Source organism: Ranitomeya variabilis, chromosome 4 (genome assembly GCF_051348905.1).
Source record: "Ranitomeya variabilis isolate aRanVar5 chromosome 4, aRanVar5.hap1, whole genome shotgun sequence".
Lineage (NCBI taxonomy): Eukaryota > Metazoa > Chordata > Amphibia > Anura > Dendrobatidae > Ranitomeya > Ranitomeya variabilis.
In genome coordinates this window covers 656,773,029-656,782,029 of record NC_135235.1, presented here as the reverse complement: position 1 = coordinate 656,782,029, position 9,001 = coordinate 656,773,029, and the positions used below count along the sequence as shown (strand labels likewise).

Sequence of the window (9,001 nt, the reverse complement as noted above, 5' to 3'; positions counted from 1 at the left end):
GTACACCTCGTACACACACGGTTCCGATCCGTTCACCTCATATACACGGCTCCGCTCCATACTTCTCGTACACACGCGGCTCTGCTCCGTACACCTCATACACATGCGGCTCTGCTCCCTACACACACGGCTCTGTTCCACTCACCTCGTATACACACGGCTCCACTCTATACATCTCATACACACACGGCTCTGCTCCGTACACCTCATACACACACAGCTCCGCTCCGTACACCTCGAACACACACGGCTTCGCTCCGCATACATACGGCTCTGCTCCATACACCTCGTACACACACGGCTCCACTCTATACATCTCATACACACACGGCTCTGCTCTATACACCTCATACACACACGGCTCTGCTCCGTACACCTCATACACACACGGCTCTGCTCCGTACACCTCATACACACACAGCTCCGCTCCGTACACCTCGAACACACACGGCTTCGCTCCGCACACATACGGCTCCGCTCCGTACACCTCGTATACACACGGCTCCGCTCCGTACACCTCGTACACACAAGGCTCCGCTCCTTACACCTCGTACACACACGGCTCTGCTCTGTACACCTCGTACACACACGGCTCCTCTCCGTACACCTCGTACACATGCAGCTCCGCTCCTTACACCTTGTACACACACGGATCCTCTCCGTACACACACGGCTCTGCTCCGTACACCTCGTGCACACATGGCTCTGCTCTGTACACCTCGTACACACACGGCTCTGCTACGTACACCTCGTACACACACGGCTCCGCACCGTACACCTTGTACACACACGGCTCCGCACCGTACACCTTGTACACACACGGCTCCGCTCCGTACACCTCGCACACACGGCTCCTCTCCGTACACCTCGTACACACACAGCTCTGCTACATCCACCCTGTAAACCCCTCCTGACCCCACACATAAACTTCTCCTCATCCAGCACCATGACAACCAGCACAGCAGAGTCCTGCATACACTGAGGCCCCTGATCATGTGACCCCTGACTCCTCCCCTCCTGTGACCTCATCACAGGTCCTGTGCGCACAGAACAGCCATATATGTGGTGTGCGGCTCTGCAGGTGGAGGTAGGTGCTGGAGATTCCCCATTATTAGGCTGCCATCACACTAGCAGTCTTTGTCAGCTAAAAACCAGGAGTGGGTGATAAATGCAGAAGTGGAGCGTATGTTTCTATTATACTTTTCCTCTAATTGTTCCACTCCTGGTTTTGGCTTACAAATTCTGATGTAAAATACTGACCAAATACTGCTAGTGTGACGGCAGCCTTAGGGCTCATATTCACTTGCGCGAGACTCTGATGAGTCTTCCACGTCAATACCCGGTACTGCACCTGGCACAGAGGTGCGGAGCGTGTGGCTGCATGTATTCCTATGCGGCCGCACGCCCCGATCTGAGTGTCGGCAGCTGCTCAGGATATTGCCATCCAAGTCCCGCGCAAGTGAGTATGATCCCTTAGGTGGGGGCAGGGGGCAGTTACCCCTTCAGCGCTGAGACAATATTGGTGCTTTTCTATTGTCCCTTTCTAAGCATTACTTATTTTTTGTACCTTTTCCCCTGACAGGTACATACGACCCAACTATAGGAAACATGGAAACACATTTTACTCACACAGTACAGTGCCCTTTATTGGACTCTACATAGTATAATGTTCTCCCAGTACCGCCATCTCCTCACCCAGTATAATGTTCCCACAGTACTGTTATCCTCCCACACACAGTATAATGTTCCCACAGTACCACCATCCCCCACACATACAGTATAATGTTCCCACAGTACCGTCATCCCCCACACACAGTATAATGTTCCCACAATACCACCAACCCCCTACACACAGTATAATGTTCCCACAGTACCACCTTCCCCCCACACAGTATAATGTTCCCACAGTACCACCATCCCCCACACACAGTATAATGTTCCCACAGTACCGTCATCCCCCACACACAGTATAATGTTCCCACAGTACCGTCATCCCCCACACACAGTATAATGTTCCCACAGTACCGCCATCCCCCACACACAGTATAATGTCCCCACAGTACCTCCATCCCCCACACACAGTATAATGTTCCCACAATACCACCAACCCCCTACACACAGTATAATGTTCCCACAGTACCACCTTCCCCCCACACAGTATAATGTTCCCACAGTACCACCATCCCCCACACACAGTATAATGTTCCCACAGTACCGCCATCCCCCCACACACAGTATAATGTTCCCACAGTACCGTCATCCCCCACACACAGTATAATGTTCCCACAGTACCGCCATCCCCCACACACAGTATAAGGTTCCCCCAGTACCGCCATCTCCCCACACACAGTATAATGTTCCCACAGTATCGCCATCTCCCCACACACAGTATAATGTTCCCACAGTACCGCCATCCCCATGCACAGTATAATATTCCCACAGTTCCGCCATGCCCATGCACAGTATGATACTACAGACTGCCCCCCCCAGTCTGGTACCACCCTCCCCACTGGCTAATAATTACTCGCTTAGCCCCATTCTTAATGTCAGTACAGTTGAATCCCGGACATATGCGATAATCAACACACGATAGTTGTATAGGATAATAGAGTATAATAAAGTCGTTGTGGACGTGATTTCCCCAACATTGTGCAGGGCGATTGTTTTCCCTATAGTGATGAACAGTATATTTCTTATTGCTAAAATTGATATGTGTTTTTTTCTTCATTTACAACTTCCTCCTAGAATCCTCAGTAGCGCTCATACTCGCATGCGAGAAACTCGGACGAGTCTCGCACGTCAATACCCGACACTGCCGCCGGCACTCGGACCAGAGCGTTCAGCTGCATAGAAATACATGCAGCTGAGCGCTCCGATCCGAGTGCGGGTGGCAGTGTCGGGTATTGGCATGCAAGACTCTGAGTTTCTCACATGTGAGTATGAGCCCTTAGTGCCATCATACAACATTCAAGCCTCTGATTGCTCCGGTGATGCCCTGTGCTACTGTAGTGCGGTGTGTTATCCCTGCCAGTCAGTGTAATACTAATACACATTGGATGGCTGGCGTACAAATGATCATGCGGCTGACGGGGATCTCGCACGACTCCCCCATACACATGAACACTCTGGTTGCCCGAAACATCCAGTAGTCTGTATGAGAGAACTGCTGGCAAATTCCTGTGGCAGAAGATTATCTTCAGGAGGAACAAAAGGATCGACCTCTGTAATTTACCATAACTGATCCTTCCCTCGTGCTATCACCAGCGTGTTTTCGCGGACCGTGTGTCCGTTTGAAAAACACAGAGATATGTCAGTGTTCGTGGGAGCGCACGGATCACACGGACCCATTAAAGTCAATGGGTCCGTGTAAAACACGTACCGCACACGGATGCTGTCCGTGTGCCGTGCAGGAGACAGCGCTACAGTAAGCGCTGTCCCCCTAGCGTGGTGCTGAAGCCGCCATTAATTTCTTCGCTCCAGCAGCGTTCGCTGGAGAGAAGATATGAAAAATCATTTTTTTTTGTGTTTAAAATAAACATCCCTGTCCCCACCCCCTGTGCGCCCGCCCGCTGTTAATAAAATACTCACCCGGCTCCCTCGCTGCTTCCTCTCAGCGCCGCAGCTTGTCCTGTATGAGCGGTCACGTGGTACCCCTCATTACAGTGATGAATATGCAGCTCCACCACCATTACAGTGATGAATATGCGGCTCCACCCCTATGGGAGGTGGAGCCGCATATTCATCACTGTAATGAGCGGTACCACGTGACCGCTCATACAGGAAGAAGCTGCAGCACTGAGAGGAAGCAGCGAGGGAGCCGGGTGAGTATTTTATTAAAAGCGGGCGGGCGCACAGGGGGCGGGAGGGGGGTGGGGACAGGGATCTTTATTTTAAAATCACAAAAAAAAAAAAAAAAAAGATTTTTCATATCTTCTCTCCAGCGAACGCTGCTGGAGAGAAGAAATGAATTCCGGCTTCAGCACCAGATGCAGTGGACAGCGCTTATCTCTAGCGCGGTCTCCTGCACGGTCCGTGTGGTACCCAGTCGGCACATGGGCGGCACACGGCTGCCGCACGTGTGCCACACTGATGTGCCACATGAGCACACGGATAACTCCGGTACCGATTTTTCCGGTACCGGAATTATCTGGACGTGTGGGACAGGCCTTAAACACAGCAGAATTTCTATGGGAAAAAAACTAAAAAAAACTGTATGTGAACACATCCTAAATGTCCAAGCAAAATGGATGTGATTTCACGCCCATGGTGCATCTAAAGACGCTGCTGTAGTGTTTAGTATTGATGCAGGTTTTTTGTTGTTGTAATTTTTGTTATTTATTGGCTTGTATGTGGAGCCTGAAAAAACATATAAAAAAACAAACTGTTTCATTTTTAAATGTTTTCCATACTACTAAAAAAGTATTTAAAATGCTGCTTCAAATCCAGACCAAAAACGCATCAAATAAGGGGGGAAAGCATAAAATGCAGCAAACACACAATAATCTGAGAAAATCGTTGCGTTGTGTGATTCGGACACCTGAAGAAAACATGCAGTAAAGAAGCAGTGCAAAACGCAGCATTTATGCTACCTGTGAAGGGAAGAGGCGCCATATTGGGGTTCAGATTTTGCTTGAATGGTTTGAGGGTGCCATGTCACATTGGCAGAGCCCCTGAGGTACCAAAACAACAGAATGCCCCCCTACCATAAGTGAACTAATTTTATAAACTACACCCCCACCAATGAATTTATCCAGGGGTGCAGTGATCATATTGACACCACATGTAGCTCACAGACTTTTATACCATTGAATATAACCAAAAAGAAATGACCTAGTCACAAATGGCGCTTTCAAAATAACATACTACCTACAAATAAATTGAAGCATATGCCAAGTAACAAATAATGACAAAACTATTTAAAAAGATTCAGTGGATGAATACACACATATGGACCAGAGAACACATTACTATACCCATTCCATAAGCATATTAAAAAATGGATAAATATCCAGAGCATATAAAGAAAATTTTTTTCTCTAAGGTTCCTCAGAAAGGGCTACCTTATATATGGAACAAAGCTTTCTTGAATGTTAATCAATGTTATATAATTCAATATATTTCACTTTGCAAACAGTGCTTTTGGACTCATATGTCAGCCAAATTTGGTATTCAATATAACATTCATAAAGCATAGACACATAAATAAGGAAAAGAGTTTTCCATACAGCTCTATTTAGATGCCCATATAGCTTATGGCTCCATGTAAAAACCTTTGTGGCTCCTCACAGCCAAATTGTCTACTTATATAGTTATAAGATTGCTTGCTATGAGGCCGGCGTCACACTCAGCGTATGTAAATACGGTCCGTTTATTACGGCTGTAATACGCAGAAATGTTCCCAAAATAGTGATCCGTATGTCATCCGTAGGCAGGGTGTGTCAGCGTATTTTGCGCATGGCATCCTCCGTATGTAATCCGTATGGCATCCGTGCTGCGAGATTTTCTCGTAGGCTTGCAAAACCGACATCTAATGGATTTATGTGCTCAAATGTTCGTTAAAACATATATACAGTATATGTATATATATATATATATATATATATATATATATATATGTCATTGAGACACACACACATATATATATATATTCTGTATTTATATTTAATTCAGCGCGAGATATGTGAAAAGCCGGTAATTCAATTGCCGGCTTTTCATTTCTCCTTCCCAAACCCGACAGGATATGAGACATGGTTTACATTACATTCGCGGTGATGCACCTCTGCTGGATGTCCTCATGAACTTGAGCCTGGTAAAAGTTCCCACGCTCGAGTTCATATGAGGACATCCAGCAGAGGGCGCCTCACCGCAACTCAAGGTAACTACAGGATATTTCCCTGCAATCCATTCATTCCCGGGGGTTTTACAGGCACGAGCACTGCTTTAGCAGAGCTCCTGGCTGTAAAATGATTTAACCCCTTCAGATGGATTTACTTCTTGGGACTTGACCTGAGCGACGGAAGGTATGAGATATTGTTGTTTTTTTATTTTTCCTTTGTTACAGAACGAGGGTCTTCAGGTGGATTACCAGTATAATAAAATATTACAACAACCTGTGTCTTTATTTCATTAAAATACTTTTAAATAATGTGTGTGTGTTTTATTAACCATTTTGTACTATTGGATTAATAATGGATAGGTGTCATAATTGACGCCTCTCCATTATTAATCCGGCTTAATGTCACCTTACAATAGCAAGGTGACATTAACCCTTCATTACCCCATATCCCACCGCTACACGGGAGTGGGAAGAGAGTGGCCAAGTGCCAGAATAGGCGCATCTTCCAGATGCGCCTTTTCTGGGGTGGCTGGGGGCAGATGTTTGTAGCCAGGGGGGGCCAATAACCATGGACCCTCTCTAGGCTATTAATATCTGCCCTCAGTCACTGGCTTTACCACTCTGGCGGAGAAAATTGCGCGTGAGCCCACGCCAATTTATTCCTCCATTTAACCCTTTATTTTACAAGCTACAGCGCCCAAATTTTGCACATACAGACCACTAACATTAGTAGTGTGGAATATGAAAAAAAAAAGCGATATGAGATGGTTTACTGTATGTAAACCATGTCTCATATCCTGTCGGGTTTGGGAAGGAGAAATGAGAAGCCGGCAATTGAATTACCGGCTTTTCTCTCTAACACCGGCGCGTATTTCTCGCAAGTCACACTGCTGGTCCGTTTGTAATCCGTGTTTTTCTCTCCCCCATAGACTTTCATTGGCGATTTTTTTGCACAATACGGTGACAAACGCAGCATGCTGCTATTTTCTACGGCCGTACAAGACCGTATATTACGGATGCGTAATATACGACAGATAGGAGCTGGGCCATAGAGAATCATTGGGCCGTGTGCAATGCGTATTTTACGGACGTAGTTTATGCGCTCATACGTCCGTAAAACTCGCTAGTGTGAGGCCGGCCTTAGTGATGAGCGAATATACTCGTTAGGGGTCATTCCATATCAAGTGATCCAAATATGAATATTTTTTTTACCTGACGTCTTTAGAATTTTTTTTATTTTTTGTTTTTATGAAGTACAACTTTAGTTAATTACAAATTAAAAGGTTTGAATTTTTTTCTTCATCATTTAATTTTTTACAGATTTCTAAAGTTTCAAAAAAGCGCAGATTTTGGCCTAGTATGGCTTTACATTTTTTATCATATCTCGGGCTAGATTTAAGATAAAGAGGTGGGAGAAGCATCATTTTTCTCAGAACGGTACCGGCTTTCATTTAATATGTCACAAGACTATGTTTCTTTAAATTTTGTTTTGGAGAAATCAAATTCAAACTTTTGATGCGCAATTGTGAAAAAAACGTATGTTTTAAAATTGTGAAAACATGCATGTGTGTTAGGCTTCTTTCACACTAGCGTCGGCCTGACGTGCCGACGCGCGTTGTGAAAGTGATGCCAGACGTGGGCAGCGGAAGCAGTCTTACAACGCTTCCGCTGCCCCATTGTAATGTCCGGGGAGGAGGAGGGGGAGTTTTGGCCGCGCATGCGCGGTCGAAAATGGCGGACACGACGGGCAAAAAAAGTTACATGATAACTTTTTTTGTGCCGACGGTCTGCCAAAACACGACGCAACCGTCGCACGACGGTTGCGACGTGTGGCCATATGTCGCAATGCGTCGCTAATGTAAATCTATGGGGAAAAAACGCATCCTGCGGACAACTGCAGGATGCGTTTTTTCTCCTAAACGACGCATTGCAACGTACAGCAAACAACGCTAGTGTGAAAGTAGCCTTACTTGTGTCCTTGTTTATATTTGTACAGGGATTCAACTTGGGACCTATCAAATTTTTATTGTTTTTTTAAGCCTTGAATCATCTGATTTTATGTTTTTGTCAGTTTCTTCCTTTTTTCTTTTCAAATTACAACTTATTGCATTCAACATTTATATGTAACAATAAAGAAACACAAAAAACAACTACTGAAGTGCCAGAATAAATGCATCTTAATCATCATAACACAACTTGTTCAATGCATTCAGGTTGAAAATGCTGAGCAAGCCAAAAGATAAAAGGTGATCATAGCCTCTGTGATTTGCTAAATACAGTCTCATCCTAATTATATGTTAAAAACAAGATTAAAAGAACCAATATTTTTACCACCTATTTATACATGGAACAATTTTTTTCTATTATATCACTAAACATGTCATTTCTGAAGTGTTTAAGAAGGACAGTACAGTAGTTAAATCCTCTTTCTATAAAATATGATCTAATCAAACAATAGTAGGTTTTTACACTGGCCTGTTATCATCAATGTGTCCCTTCTAGTGGGTGAAATGTCATCTTGCCCATAAGCGCTCACTAGCAATGGCCGTTTCCTTCTGTGTCAGAGTATGTGCGGCTGTCATGGTGCTCGGCTCCACCTGAGTTAGGCTGGTTTCACACTTGCGTTTTTGTCTGCAGCGTTTTTTGCAAAAAAACGCATGCGTTTTTTCCCCTATATTTAACATTGAAAACGCATGCGTTTTTTTGTATGCGTTTGGTCGCGTTTTCAAACGCATGCGTTTTTTTGTATGCGTTTGGTCGCGTTTTCAAACGCATGCGTTTTTTTTCTGCATGCGTTCATTTTCAAAAATGCAACCTGTAGTATTTTTTTGCGCGTTTTTTTTTTGCCGCGAAAAAACGCATGCGTTTTTCGCGGCAAAAAAATGCATTGCTGTCTATGTGAACGCATGCGTTTTTAAGCACATGCGTTTGTTTGCGTTAAAAACGCATGCGTTTTTATAGAAAAAAAACAGAAAACACACTGAAAAGTCACCCACCACCATCAAGGTGATAAAGGGATCCAAACCCTAACCCTACCCCAAACCTCACCCCTAACCGTTTATTGAACATTTTCTGACAGTCATAGTGCCACATATTTCAGTGCCACGTATTTCAATGCCACGTATTTCAATGCCACGTATTTCAGTGCCACGTATTTCAATGCCA

The 9,001-nt window shown here is 45.0% G+C and overlaps 1 protein-coding gene across 1 annotated transcript in view; it reads left to right on the top strand.

The window, feature by feature from the left end:
- The first annotated feature begins 985 nt into the window (after positions 1–985).
- LOC143768179 (uncharacterized) overlaps positions 986–9,001 on the top strand; it is a 134,235-nt gene continuing 126,219 nt past the window's right edge. The window contains exon 1 of the mRNA XM_077256868.1: positions 986–1,087. The gene's annotated coding sequence lies outside the window, so the exon portion shown is untranslated. The remainder of the gene's footprint in view (positions 1,088–9,001) is intronic.